Genomic DNA, 14172 nt, shown 5'->3' on the forward strand with positions numbered 1-14172 from the left:
CTTTGATCATGCTGAGACTGTTTGCTCACACTTGGCTCAGTTCCCCTGCCAACACACGTGTCCTGAACTCTGGCGAGGCGGAGGCAGAAAAAACGGAAATGAACAATAGGCCTTATTTGCCAGACAAGAAACGGAGATGAAGAAGCACTGGGAGTGTTGCTGATATAATTGTGCATCCAAAACGATTCAGCTTTTAGTGTGACTGTTACTGATCATTCTAAACATGCGCCACTAATTTGCAAACGGGTTACCTAATTGTTTAAAATGATATGCAGCTACAAATCCATCAATCCTTCATCCTCATGAAATCATGTATCAAGCGTGTCATCAGTAATCGCTGCTCCAGTTGGCAGCATTCTATCGAGATTCCTACTCCAAGTGTTCCGGTTCAAGTCACTAAAGCAAGAGGCTTCTTTCACGACAGCCGAGGACCTTCCTTAATGCACGTTCACAGGCGTCAGGAGTGAAACACCAAAGCTGGCCATATAAGGCGGCGAGAGCAAAGGGTTACATCGCTAATCTCCATCTTTTCCACTGAGGCGTGCGCGCTGACAGACAAATGAGGTTGTCTACAAGCCATTCATAATGTCAATAAAGCTGCCTTTGTGCATCTCATTGCCATGCTCAGGAGTCTTCGCAACGTCGTACGCAAATATTTCTCCTGTACGTCCCCGCCGGGCCAGCTCCCCGTTGGCTACCTGATTTGTGATTTTCAATCACAGGAGATGGAGACGAGGGGGGCCCCTCATATTTACACTACCGTGGGCCTCAAAAGAAATCCTCAACGTCCTTCCTCCTTCGATCTGTGTCCAACATTACATACTAAAAACATCCTTCTTGTGGCTTATTCCCCCACTCGTTTGTATTTTGTAAGAGGATAAACCTGAACATCAAAAAAGGATGCGGTTGGGCTCTTATCACATGGACCGAGAGTGCTGGTTCTTGCTATCATGTTTTTGTAACAAGAAAGAACTGGCACAGGACATACACTTGCTTGAGTGCCAGTCCTACTTTCACAGTTTGGATAGTGCCAGAGTAGTCGGACTGATCTCAAACACGCCATGTGTTCCAAATTTGATTTGTACAAAGTTAAAGCAGCGGCAGCAGCAGGCAAGAGTTGCTGTTTGGAAAATGTTGACGAGTACTGTAGGTAAATGTCTCACAGCATGTCCTCGGGTATATCTGTCTTCTCCTATTGCTCCATTTAGTTGATTTGAAGCTTCTCGCCACCACACAAAAACCTAGGGGCGATCGACAGTAATTCTCTTCCAGTTCACTGGAGCCGCACTTAAATCAAACAGCTAATGTTTAAAGAGAGTCGATGCCCTCAAGGACGCCAAGGAACTCACAGATCTAACGGAACTTGTGATGAGGCTTTTGTTTTGACGGTGGAGATACTTACTGGTAGAGGTAGGTACAATGATATTATTTTTTTTACGATTACACACAAAAAAATATGGATTTTTAGGATGCAGTAGCAAAAATGTGTGCTCGAGGGCGACATTTGGTTTCTAAAACTGACAGATTGATCAGGTCATTTGTATTTATGAAAATAGTTTCTCACAGTTTACACACTAGCTAGCTACCGCAGCCAAGCATTATCCTACTGCGGCTTATCTGACTCACAAATTGTCACCTTCATGGTGGCAAATAAGTTACACTTGTCAGGTATGGATACACCAAAAAGTGAACAAGGAGTCGCTGCAGGCTACAGGCTAACCGCTAAGCTAACATGAAATGTAGAGCAGCGCAACTCCTTAGCTGGTACAGTGCACGTTTAGCTCTTGAAAAAACTGTCATTAGAGAATTGTATCGTATAACATACTGTATTTGACTGGAGAACTCAGAAATTTAAAAATTATATTTGACGTGAAAACTTTCTATCATAGTGTTATTACTGTCGAAACTCAAAATGATAATCATAGGCAATCTCATGAGAAGCCTCGCCAAACTTGCAACGAATGACATTTTCCAGAAAATATCAAAGTATAGTCTGGTCTTATGTGGACGTCGCTTGTTCTATCTCTGTGAATAAGTTCTACGTCTCTATTGTGTGTTAAAGTGTGCATGATGATTGGCTTGTCTTGCGTTGTCTGTCTCTCTTTTTTCTGGCCACGGAGAGCCCCGGGGGAAATAAACAGGAGCAGCGCAGCAGGGCTAATTAAACACTGCTCCTTAGTGCCGCAGCCAGCAAACCACCACAACTTGGATCCGTCACGACCTGACAGCACTCTCCGCCAAACGCTTTTGGTCGGCATGACCGCCAAGGAAGGCGACGGAAGAGGTGGCACAGCAATCCCCACAGAGATTGTAATAAGGTTATTAGACAAAGTGAAACGGGTACCTCCTCCATTTTCTCCACTGTGCGAGGGGGCTTGTATTCGATTTTGGCTACAACAAAATGAAGTGAACGCGGCCTAAACACGAGGCTAAAGGTAAGAGCCATGCCACCACGACTGGACGTTGTGCTTGGAACAAATAAAACAAAACACCAGACTCCATCGACCGCAGAGTTGCTTTGGGCCAAAAACAAAGGTGGCGGCGTATGCAATGGTGTGCAGACGTTCACATGATGGAAAAATACGGCTCAATGGATTGCAATCTAAGTACTGACAGTAAAGCATTTTATTTACCAAGAGTTGTCAAAGGTTTTTCTGAAGAATTTCAAGGTTGTTAAATGTATCATGGAGCGCAGTAAAGACTGTGATAGTCCAGTGAATGAGATAAGTTTAATGTTCAACCATTAAATGGCTTTTTAAGCGTATCAAGCGAGTGTAAGTCTAACCGGGTTGTGGAATATGTCAGGACATAGCAGGAGATGTTACACAGGAAACTTTCTCCCTCCGGTCGATGAGTGGAGAAAAACGTTGAGTAGAAATGAAATCTAAGAGCTGCCCTGGTGTGATTTATAATACCTTCCTGAAGCGCGAGCTGTTCCTAACTGCGTTTGGTGCGGTCTCGCAGGAAATTACGACAAGCTTTTGTGAACGCTGACGCGAGGGTGCGAATAGGATGATTGAGAGCAGTCCGCGCTTGGTTCTAATGTGGTGTTCTCGCTGTAGAACTCTAAGCGCCTTACTTGGGTTTCACTCCTCGTGTTTCTCATAGATTTTGCCTGAGTACATAATACAGGTTGACAGCAGAACAACACGAGGCAGAACAAGTGACAAGGCACACCGATCCGCGGTCGCTGGTTTGTCTCATCTAACCTTGTAGATTTTATTTGACCTCTGGACACTGCAGGTGTCACTTAAAATAAGCAGCTTCATCTCTGGTGCTATTCTTAAAGCACTTACACTGCCAAATGGGAGAGTAAGCCAGCGTGATGTTTATCTGACATTTTCCAACAGGCCTGCATGTGACTCGGTGGGCTGTGATTGCTAGCAGAGCATATCTGATGGGGTGGGGAAGGGGGCTCTTCCGGGGTTGCCTCACTTGATGCTGTACAGGCTCGTGAGCTGCTTGGACAATTTCACAATCCTTGTTTTCCTGTCATATTTTCCCAAGTGCAGCTTTCAAGGTTTGGCTTTCCTTAGGATATGGCTAAAAGGAAATTGCCAGAAAGAACATGCAATGTCAATGTCTTCATTACTTACAACCAAGGATACAAATCTTGCGTTCTTGTGGTTTTGGCTGAGGGACAGTACAGGTCCAAAAAATAGCTGGCTGACGTGGAAACTAGCAGAAACTTTTGAATCAATTGACTGCTATGAATTTTGTTGATTGTTGCGAAGCCATTGCTGCTTCACCTCATCTTGAAGCAATTGAGCAAAAAGATTAGACTTACATAAAACTCCACTTTCCACTGCCAAAATGTCCGGCCGCTTCTCTCCCACAAGATATGCTTTGCATTTAAAAGACCACTTCAGACTCGCCCCGAGGAATGAGACAAGGGCCACGGAAATCTTAAATGTCAAACATAAAAGTGCCATCTTAAGTGACACATTTAGTCCTCAAGCAACCTTGAGGAAACTCGACACGTAGAAGTGTCCTCAAAAAGGTAAGGCTTGATTAGCATATCAATATATACTCATCTCTTATATGTACAAACAGAGACTCGTTTCAATTTTTAATCCAATAAGATGAGTAAAACCTCGCTATGAAAACGAATCCCAATGGTTCCAGATGTTGTGCACTAATGTTTCCTGCAAAACACGGTCTGGGTTTCACAGGAACTCCGAGACCATATTAAGAAATTTAATTGCTGGCAGCAGAGCGAAGGCAAAATAAACATTTTGGGAGGACATTTCCTTCTGCTTGATTCATAACAGCAGTTGGGGGTCACCGGCTTACAAAACCGCAAGGCCTCTTCTAATAGTAGCCACATGTGGGCCGTGGGTAGACTTTGGTCATGGAGAACCCGCAGTGTTAACGAGCCAAGGCATTAACGTCGACACCTTTTCCATCAGCTTAATCTAATTTTGTTCATCCGCCTTCAGAAGAATGTTCTCAAAGAATTTTTCACAATGAAGCAAAGTCAGTTTTCCTCCTTTGGATGGCTACGATGGCTCTCTGTGGACACAAATTACCCGAGCACATCCTTTGCAGGGCTTCCGCCATCTGCTCTGTTTGTATTCCTGAAGCAGAGTTTGTCCATCAAGTGAAGATACACGTTGCTCTAAATGACTTGACTTTGGGGGTAATAAGGACATCATCTGATGGCTAAACCTTTGAGTGAATTCTTAAAGATCATCTGTCTCTTTCGCTTGGGTGGCCAGACCTGTGATTGACTGGCAATCTGTCCTGGGCGTAGCCCGCCTCTCACCCCGTGTCAGGCTCCATCTACTCCGCACGTGACAAATGGCGACAAGACTCAATGTAGCTCATCTCCCACCTGTATTTTGAGTTTCTAATACTTGCAGGATGTTTCGATTTACTTCCATAATACATGCAGGGTATGACATGGACCTTTCCTAGCTTCATCATAGTTGTTCTTAATTCGTGATAACAATCATTTCTATCTGGGTTTGGCAATCGTCCAACAAAGCCTGTTTTGAGCGCAACTGAATTTCAGAGGCTTTACATTTAGATCTAAATGCATCACCACACAAAGAGTGACCTTGGATTGAGAGACATACACAAGGAATTGGAAGTGGTTGTTTCTGAGGAAACTGTCGCTGTTACAAGCAAACGCGGTCACATTGGTAAGCACTGGCCGGATCCAGACAAAGTTGGACAGGGAATATCAAAATAGTGGAAATCTAGGGAAGGTCAGAAAAAGGGGACGCCAACTGGCTGGACTACATGAACGCTTGGATGGAAATTCTGGCAAGGGAAGCATCAGCTTATAACAGGAAGGGGGTTGATAACTATTTGAACATGCCATGATCTGTGAACAGGTACTTCATAGCGTTCCAAAATTGCTGACTGGCATACGTACACTTTGTGAGAGCACCGAGCTGCTGTTCCATAGAAAACAACAAAAGTGGTCATTTTCCATCTGTATGGTGCCCAGTATGGTGTTAAGATGCCTTGGATGATTGTGAATCATCCCCGAACTTATTTCACTTTATGCATCATTGTCCATGGTGGCAATGAAGACGACGTACTGATGGGAGTGCTGATGTCTGCCGGGTGATATTCCATTCTGCACTAGCAACTTCAAACACGGCTTGCTGTCAGACTTTGGTATTTAACTTACAGAGCAAACAAGCGCCATTTATGTATAGACATGCTTCACAACACGAGGTTTCTCTTCTGGGTGCTAACTTTGCTGCTTTCTTATAGGTTACGACTACTAATGGAAAAGCAAAATCGTGTCCTTGCAAGCACTGGGTCGGAGATAACGCAGGCTAAAGGAAAGTTGTTCAAATTGTTCATGCAATGGTGGTTTTGCCTTGAATGGCACCCTTTTTGAAAAATGCCATTTCATATAATTTACATATATATCAGGTGGCATGAAAAAAAAAAAGTGTCATTAACTCTACTGATGCAGCTATATGAAAGCATACCGTTATCATTCAAAAGTTTGTTTGAAAACATTCAAATGATTCTCTAACAATAGATATTACTTGGAAATGATGCAGAGTGCAATCTGTTTTGACTAGTCATACAATTCAGAGAAAAAACATCATAAATTGGAACATAAATTGGTGTATTATGAATTCCCAATGCTGTTTGTGAGCAATTTATTTCAAGAGTGGCTGTCTTCATTACAAAAAAAAGATTGCATTTTGTTTTTTGAACATGCAACATTTAACTACAAATTTATATTGAGTTGGTCGCTCCCAAAAATGAGCAGGGTCTTCTTTAAATAGACACACTAACTTATAGCGCATTCTATGATCATTGCCTTGCTATCGTCTTCACAAAGGGGATCACTAATAATTCTGGAGGGAAGCGTATGTATGTTAATTGTCCTTTTCATGAATCATGAATATTTGTGGAAATTGGAAGTTGAGGGCCATTTTGACACTCATTCCTTTTCCCTCTGAATTTTTCATCATTCCCCATCCAACATATACACGTATTTGGTTAAAATTTGCAGCCTCCGGGGCAGAGACATCTCCAAATTAAGTTGTGAATTAAAAGAGCTCTCGCGTCCAGCAATTAACCTTGTCTATTGGAAGTTATCACGCATATATTGGGTTTTTGCAACTTTTCATCATGTTTCTGTGGAGCGGTTTCCATGAGCATTGATTGACCTTGCCCCGCCACGAAAAAGGGATGCGGGGGCCAGCTCACCACTGCCAGAAAAAACATCTCATGCCCAAATAAACTACTGCTATGTGACAATCATTTTGTTTTTGCTTGGTAAATACACAGTGAGGGCAATGAATTAAATAGATCCCGCTAGTATTGCGCATTTCCACTGATAATGCGGCAAGGGCTTTATCTGGTAGAGTTAGGGTGTCAAACTCATTTTTGTCGTGGGCCGCATCGTAGTCATTGTTTCCTTCGGAGCGCCTTATATTGTATATAATAGGCTACACAACAAACTGAAGAAGAATTCGTGTTGAAATCAGAGACTAGTAAAACTGTTCAAAGATTCTAAAAAGATGAATGCAAACAAAAAGGACTCGCAATTCTACTTTTTTCAAAAGAGAATGTGTAATTTTAGTACTGACACAAAGTCGATGCACGACTTTCCTTTGCGGGACAGATAAAATGATATGGCGGGAAGTATCGGGCCCCGGGGGCCTTGAGTTTGACACCCATGCTGTTGAGTAAGCACTCCCCTCTACTCCTTTGCCGCTGTCCTTTCGACGTTTACACAGGTACGTAAATGTGCGAGTAATGAACTTCCAGTCTACGTTATAGTGTGCGCAGGTGGTTTGGTGGTATAATAATAATAATAACTAACTAAATAGAATTGGAACTACATTTAAATTAGATGAGGAACGGGAGATTTTCTGTAAATTACTATGCAGAAAAAAATCACCACAGGATTTTATGTAAATTCCACCAGTTAATTTAAACCATTGACTTTAAATTAGGGAATTTATCGTTTAATAAAAGTAAATTCCTGGACGACGACAAAGACAATTGAGGGGTAATCCATCGGCAGGTAAGGAGCAGGAAGCCCCGCCCACCAAGGAGTTGTTTTTGCAGATAATCAAAACATTCCAAGCCAAAATCATTGTGGCAGCAGAGAGAAAGATTAAATGTCATATTGTTGGTCATTTTTTCTCATTTATTTAAGTTGTGAAATATTTTTGAAGAATTTCCGCAGTTGTTGAGTGAAAGAAAAGGCCAACGGGCCAAATTCGTTGCCATATGTCGGCGAGGAGCGTAAACGGTCCATCTTGCTCGAATACTTTATAAGCTGCTGGCAGGCCATCAGGGCTCCTTTGATTTGGAGTATTTATTCTTTGTAGAGGGAAACACTTACAGGTTGAAGAGCCGTTCATTAGTGCATGACAGACTTTCCTCCGGGATATCTTACACTGTTGCGTTTCATGTTTAATTCATTGTTAGACTGCGGGCACTTTAATAGAAATAGTGTCAAGAGAAAACAGCGACTATAAACCATCCAAATTGGAGGCAAACATTGATCTTTTAATGTTGCCCGAGACATCAGACGGCAGGCGAGTTGAGCATTCCGAATGTTAGCATTTATTAAGTGCACAGAACTTCACATCTCCGAATGCTCGTGATTTATGAAGCCTTCACCGGGGCTGGTCCGGCGCAGTTCATGACAGCCGGCAAAGCCATTCATCATGCGATGCGCATCACGCAACTTCCCGTGGGGCTGATCTACTGTCATTGATCATTTCATGTCAACAGTGTTGGGACAGACACGCACGCGGCCTGCGAACATTATTCGTTAAGTAAAGAAGGCGTGCCTTAACTAATTTTGTGATTTGGGGCTTGACGAAGGCCTCAATTCCAGCTGAATAAAAAAAAGGTCTCGCTGTAGGGATAATGTTTTTTTTGGAGGCGAGCAGTAACGCTGCATTTTTTTTTGACATTCCTGGTACTTTGTTGGCTCTTTCTATCGGCACTATTGGACCACAATGCACTACGGCCATGTGGTCAATTCACACTTGGGTAGTTGCCCTTGCCTTGATTGCATTGTTGTCCTTTGTAACACGAGAGCCGCCCTTCACCAGACACTCGAAAAACCATTGCAGAATACCGACACCGACGTGTTAAAGTTCAAAGAATATCGATAACTCCGAGAAACGAGGACATTGAATTTCTCGCTGCCCTCGGTAAAGAGCACGAGCAATTTTCTGCGGCGGTGGCAAGCGTTTGATAGCAGAGGGTTTTTTGCGGCTTTAACTAAGATGATGAATGATGTGTGGACTAAGCCATCCTAACAAGCATGAATTTTATTGCAAACTAATTGGTGTAAATTGGAACTAGAGGACAAATGCTTGTATGATTGCATTTTTAGCTCTGTGATGTTTCTACGTAGGAGACTCGTTTTGCTTTCAATTCGTGAAACGCAGCAAAGAACGTATTTCAGGACAGCCAGGCTCACACACATTCTCCAGGATGCTGGAAATTGGGAGCGCAGATTTCTCGGCGGACCCTCAAGGTGAGAAGAGAGCTTGTGAATGTAAGTTGGAAATTGTTCCCCCCCAAGGCCTCGCCGCCTTCATTGTTGTAATCTTGCTTGTCTTGCAGTCTGCTAGCGGACGATGGAGGCGGGAAAAAAAAAAAAAGTAAATCAAAAATACACCTTTTGAGGATTGAGAATTGTCCAAGGGCCTTACTTTTAAAATGCTTCGAGTACACTGAGGTTTTTATAGGCTTTTCTGATTGCCTGGCAGTCGTGGCTAATACATACGGCATTGCTTGTAAAATGACAAGTAGACACAATGGCAATTTTATGAATATGTTTGCACTTTTCGAACTGTGGAGTGCAGAAATGGAATATTTAGGCAGAAATAATCCCATTCAGTTCTTGCAATAGGAACACTTACAGTCTAGAAAGATGAATCGTTTACAATAGAAGTCAAAACGAACCCAAGAGTAGGAAATCCGAATACACACTTTGCATTTTTCCATCATTTTAAAAGATTTAAAACGAAATGCTTCATAATAGGAACAATATGCAGATTAAGCTGAAAATATTAAATTCATTATGTCAGTGCTGCCATTATTAGTTTTTATTACAGTCCAAACGCACGTCACAACTACCTGTTGTTGCCTGACTAATACTTAAGTGTTGTGTCAATAACAAAATGTGGCCACATCATAATTTCGCTATGCGAGGTAATTGATATATTTTATAGGAGCCATTTCTTCCTCTCTGTTTACTTGCTACGACTCTGTACCCCCTCGTTCACCCCTGCATGAATAATTCATTAAAACACGGAGAATAAAAAAGCATAAAAGCAACTATCTATTGGCTGGCGATCTGGGAGCTAAGGCAACGGATGTGTCAGGCGCAATTATAGGACCGGGAGAAGAATAAGTGCACCCGTGTACAGCGGTGGCCCCTGCTTGTCCCTTCAGCCGTGTTCTCATCTCACGGAGCCAGTGTGGATGGCCGTATTAAGACACACAGGTAGACCGATCGGGAGAGAAAGTGACCCTTCCGCTCTTAACGGCGGAGCAGAACTGCCCGGCGTCAGGCTAAGCCACTTTGACTCTCTCGGCCAGCTTAATTGCTTTGCGAACCTGGTCGCAGCATTGAGCGCCTCGACTTACTGCGCCCCTGGGACTGTATTATCGCTACTCTGTCCAACTAATCGCCTCCTTTGTCCTCCCCCATCATCCCCGTGCAGTTTGTCTACATGTAATGACAGGTCAGCCATGATGTAGCGAGCACCGTACCCTCTTTCTCTTGCTCCCCAGGCCCCCAATCACTCTCTTATTTCTTTAATTCACAGATACTGATGGGTGCAAACTGGAGGAGTCAATGATTTTCCACATGCATGGAAACATTTCGGCGTAGCTACAGAAAAATGTAACGCAGTGCGTTGGTAACGGCGACCGACAATCGCTGTATCTGCAAGTTGAAATAAAGATGTAAGAAAGATTGATAGAAGAGACGGACGGGGAGGGGAGGTTCTGCGTATCCGGACAAATCACCCAGCATGCTAGCTCAATAGCAGCATAGCTAAGAGATGAGCTAGGACAAGCCTGATTCATCCCCCACTATAAACTCGATCAAAAAGGAAAGAAGTCTATTCACGAAGGGAGAAAGAGTGTCTGCCCTCCAGACAGCATTAGGAAACGGCTTCAGCAGGAGAGAAGCCTGACAGCTCGACCTCCAAGTTAAAATAAGCTCTGGCAGCTCTATTAGGTTAATACGGCACCATAAGTTCTTTAAGGTACGATGGGGCAAAAGTCAGGCATCTGAGTCCTAGTTTAACTCTCAGGAACTCTGACGGAATGAGTTCCACCATAAAAAGTAAAGTTACCCAAGATAATAATGGCATAAACTTACAGATGAGAGATAATATATGTACGGATCGATTTTCTAGTCTACAAATGACCTTCACCTTGTTTTCATTCAGGCCCGGATGCCCTTTAGCATGAGCTTCTGAATGGCCAATGACCTTTAAAAACAATGAGATTCAACCAAAATTTGGTGTTGGCATATTATCAGTGAAGGGGCAGCAAACTTCGTGTGCTTAAGGGATTGGTTAAAACTGCTCCCTTAAATGATGAAATTATTCACAAGTGAAGTGGCCTTTTAACTCTTGACTGCTTTACGTTGGAGTCTAGGTGTCGACTGCAATATTAGCTTCTTGCGTTAGCCGCTACCTAATTAGCCACTGACTGTAGCTGCTATAGGCCTCTCCTCACTTGTCATCAAGACTTTCCAAAGTGTGTTTTAATGTTTCTAATATGCTGACTGACGGATATTCTTTCAACAAAATACACTTTTTCAAGATTCATTCCGTTTTCGATAGGTGTTTTGTCGAGGAGCCTTTGCGGCGTAGTCACCTGGAATGACCAACTACTCATGCGAACATACGATATGTAAATGGAGACAGATTGTGGTCACAGTCGGGTTGTTGTAAACACCTCGCGCTTTTTGATAAATCCATACATTGACCTTTTTCAGCAGAGCCGAGGATTGTAGCTTTTAAGTGAACAGGATGTCAATACGAGCCATTGTTGATACATGCGAAACGCGAGAATAATGACTAGTTTGCCCGGTGCTGTCTTTGTCGAGCCGTAAAGTGCTTTTTGTTCTTTTGACGGAGGCTATTTTTTCCTTTTTTTTTTTCCACGCGTTGCCACACATCACGGTAATGGTGTGTGGCAATGTACAATCCTCCCCCTCCTCATTCCCTCTAGTGGCATTTATCCCTCCACTAGCATCAAAGAGGTGCACAGCCTGAAACGAATGCATGTGTTAATCACCATCTCCAAAGAATTAAATGATCTCCAAGCACTCTGACAATTCATGTGCGAAGGAGAGCTCTCAGTATTCACCAGAGCCACGCTGAGCATTTACATGTGGAACGGTGTCAAAACATTAAGTGGGAGGCTCAGAGAAAAACGCTTCATATGGGAGATCAAACCATTGCATGTTCACTGAGAATTAACTTGCCCATATGTCTCTGGCAGCAGCTAGCTTGCGAATACATCCTTTCCACGTGACTTTAATAACACACGTTGCGTTCTTACATCACGTTAACTATATGTGCCAGAATTAGAATTACAAAACAGTTTTCCTCAGTTATTTTGCACCGCATTTTTCGCAGTGCCCGCAGAATAACATAAAATTGTCATAAAGTGGCCTTGTAAAATTTCCATCGGACAGCCGCCATATTTAACACCGTCTCGACTTTCCCCGTCTACCAAAGTTCCAAAACATTTATTTGAGCAATGGTTCGGCAAGCTACCGAGGGACTGAGTCTGTTTACTTCCCAGAGAGCTGTTGTAAAGGAAATTGGTTTATACTTGATATGAGCCATTGATCCATAGAGAACAAAGTGCAGATTGCCATGCGGTAGGATTGCAGTGATACGGAGGAGTAGTGGGAGCGATGGAAGGCGATAAGTCCCTATCAGCATTCTCTGGAAGGACAAACTAGAAGAGGATATAAAGGCGTGGCAGATAAACAATGTTTTTTTCTGAGCAATTTTCTGCTTGACTTTTTTGTAGGAGTCGTGTAGGGGAAATGCCGACAGGAATTTGAATGAAGCTCTTTGTCTTTCATGAACTGCATCGCATTTCTGTTTGACAAAAAGCTTTGTGTTGTGCACGCTCAGACCAGACCGTTCTTTGTGTACATGCTGAAATAATGATGACACATCCAGCTGCAAATACCAAAAGGTGAAAAGGGGGTTTGGAGCGAGGTCATTTTTAACTTAGTGAATAATTTGTTATAATGCTTAACAGGAATAAATGTTGGCCATGGATTCAACTGGTCCAGAACTCTGGAGCGAAAACAAAAGCATCGTTTCACCTTCAACTTCACTTCCAATTCAGAAGTCCAAGCTGCTCTCTACCTTTTCTACCTTAAACGTTAATTGGATTGCAGAAATCTTCGTCACGTGGACTCTGTGGTTAAGTAATCAGCGTGTATCCATGATCACTTACATATCGGCGGTAATGACAACAATCTCTTTAGTAGGGATGAGAAAAACAGTCAGGCAGCACCGGTTGGTTGTCCCTGAAACGATCTGGAGAACGACTACCTCAATTTCCTGTAATGCATAAATGCATTAGCGGATGCTGATGAATCCAGTCAATAACAACGAGACTTTTGCCTTTTAAAGAGAGAGCAGAGATGCAAGGGGCCATGCCCCATTCGTTGTACTCACAATATGTCAAAACACACTCCAGCGTCACAAGAGCCATTCAAGCTAATGGAGGCAATTACACAGAAATTATAACCTGTCTGAGAGCGCGGCTATGAATGAGTGTGGATGTGCTGCGAAACGAGAGCTCTTCATACAATCGACACATCCGTCCGTGCACGGCACATTTAAATACTACTCGCCGTCCGACGCCATTCTTCACTGTCGGACTGGGAAACAGGAAAGGGATTGACATTGCCCTAATCTGACCTTTGACCTTGCATTACTTAATATCCAGCACAGCTCAACACTTGAAAGAAGTCTTATCTCCATCTTGATGAAGTTCAGAGAGCGGGAAAATGGATTCATGCTTATCCCTCCTGGAGATACGTAAGGTTCAAATCTACTCGCTCAATATTTTATGATTGTTTCTTCATTTGATGTCAAGCGAAGCGCTGCTTTTCAACTGCTACTTGGCGCCGCTATTTGGCGTTGGCGTTTATCCACTCATGAGATCCGCCTTTTTAAAGTAAACACTGCAAGAAGGTTGCTTGATAAAGATATTAAAAAAAAAAAGCTAAGTACAGTAGCTGAAAGACCTAGAGCTAAAAACGGCAGAATATAAATCAAAAATAAATGGTTTAACATGAGAAAAATCCTCCAGTTTTGGTGTTTAATCTATTCCTGCTCGGCATGTACTTTATGCACGTAGCATCAGTTCGAAATAGTTGCCAAATCATTACTGATGTAAGAAGGCATATCGTAAAAAAAATAGAAAGAAATGCGGTCATCTGTTTGTCCTTGCAATACAATGATGTATAATTGTGTGTGCTGTTGAACCGAAACATTCTTTCATGAGCTCGGTTCTCATTATAGCAATATAAAGTATTCTCAATACAGTGGATGGAATCCATTGCAGTAATTGGAAGCTTAAAATAAAAGGAGTTACCAAAAATGTTGTCATTATTTCATAGTCTAGTCACACACTGTTTGGATGATTAGAAAAAATAAAATAAAA

Source organism: Syngnathus typhle, linkage group LG13 (assembly GCF_033458585.1).
Source record: "Syngnathus typhle isolate RoL2023-S1 ecotype Sweden linkage group LG13, RoL_Styp_1.0, whole genome shotgun sequence".
Taxonomy (NCBI): domain Eukaryota; kingdom Metazoa; phylum Chordata; class Actinopteri; order Syngnathiformes; family Syngnathidae; genus Syngnathus; species Syngnathus typhle.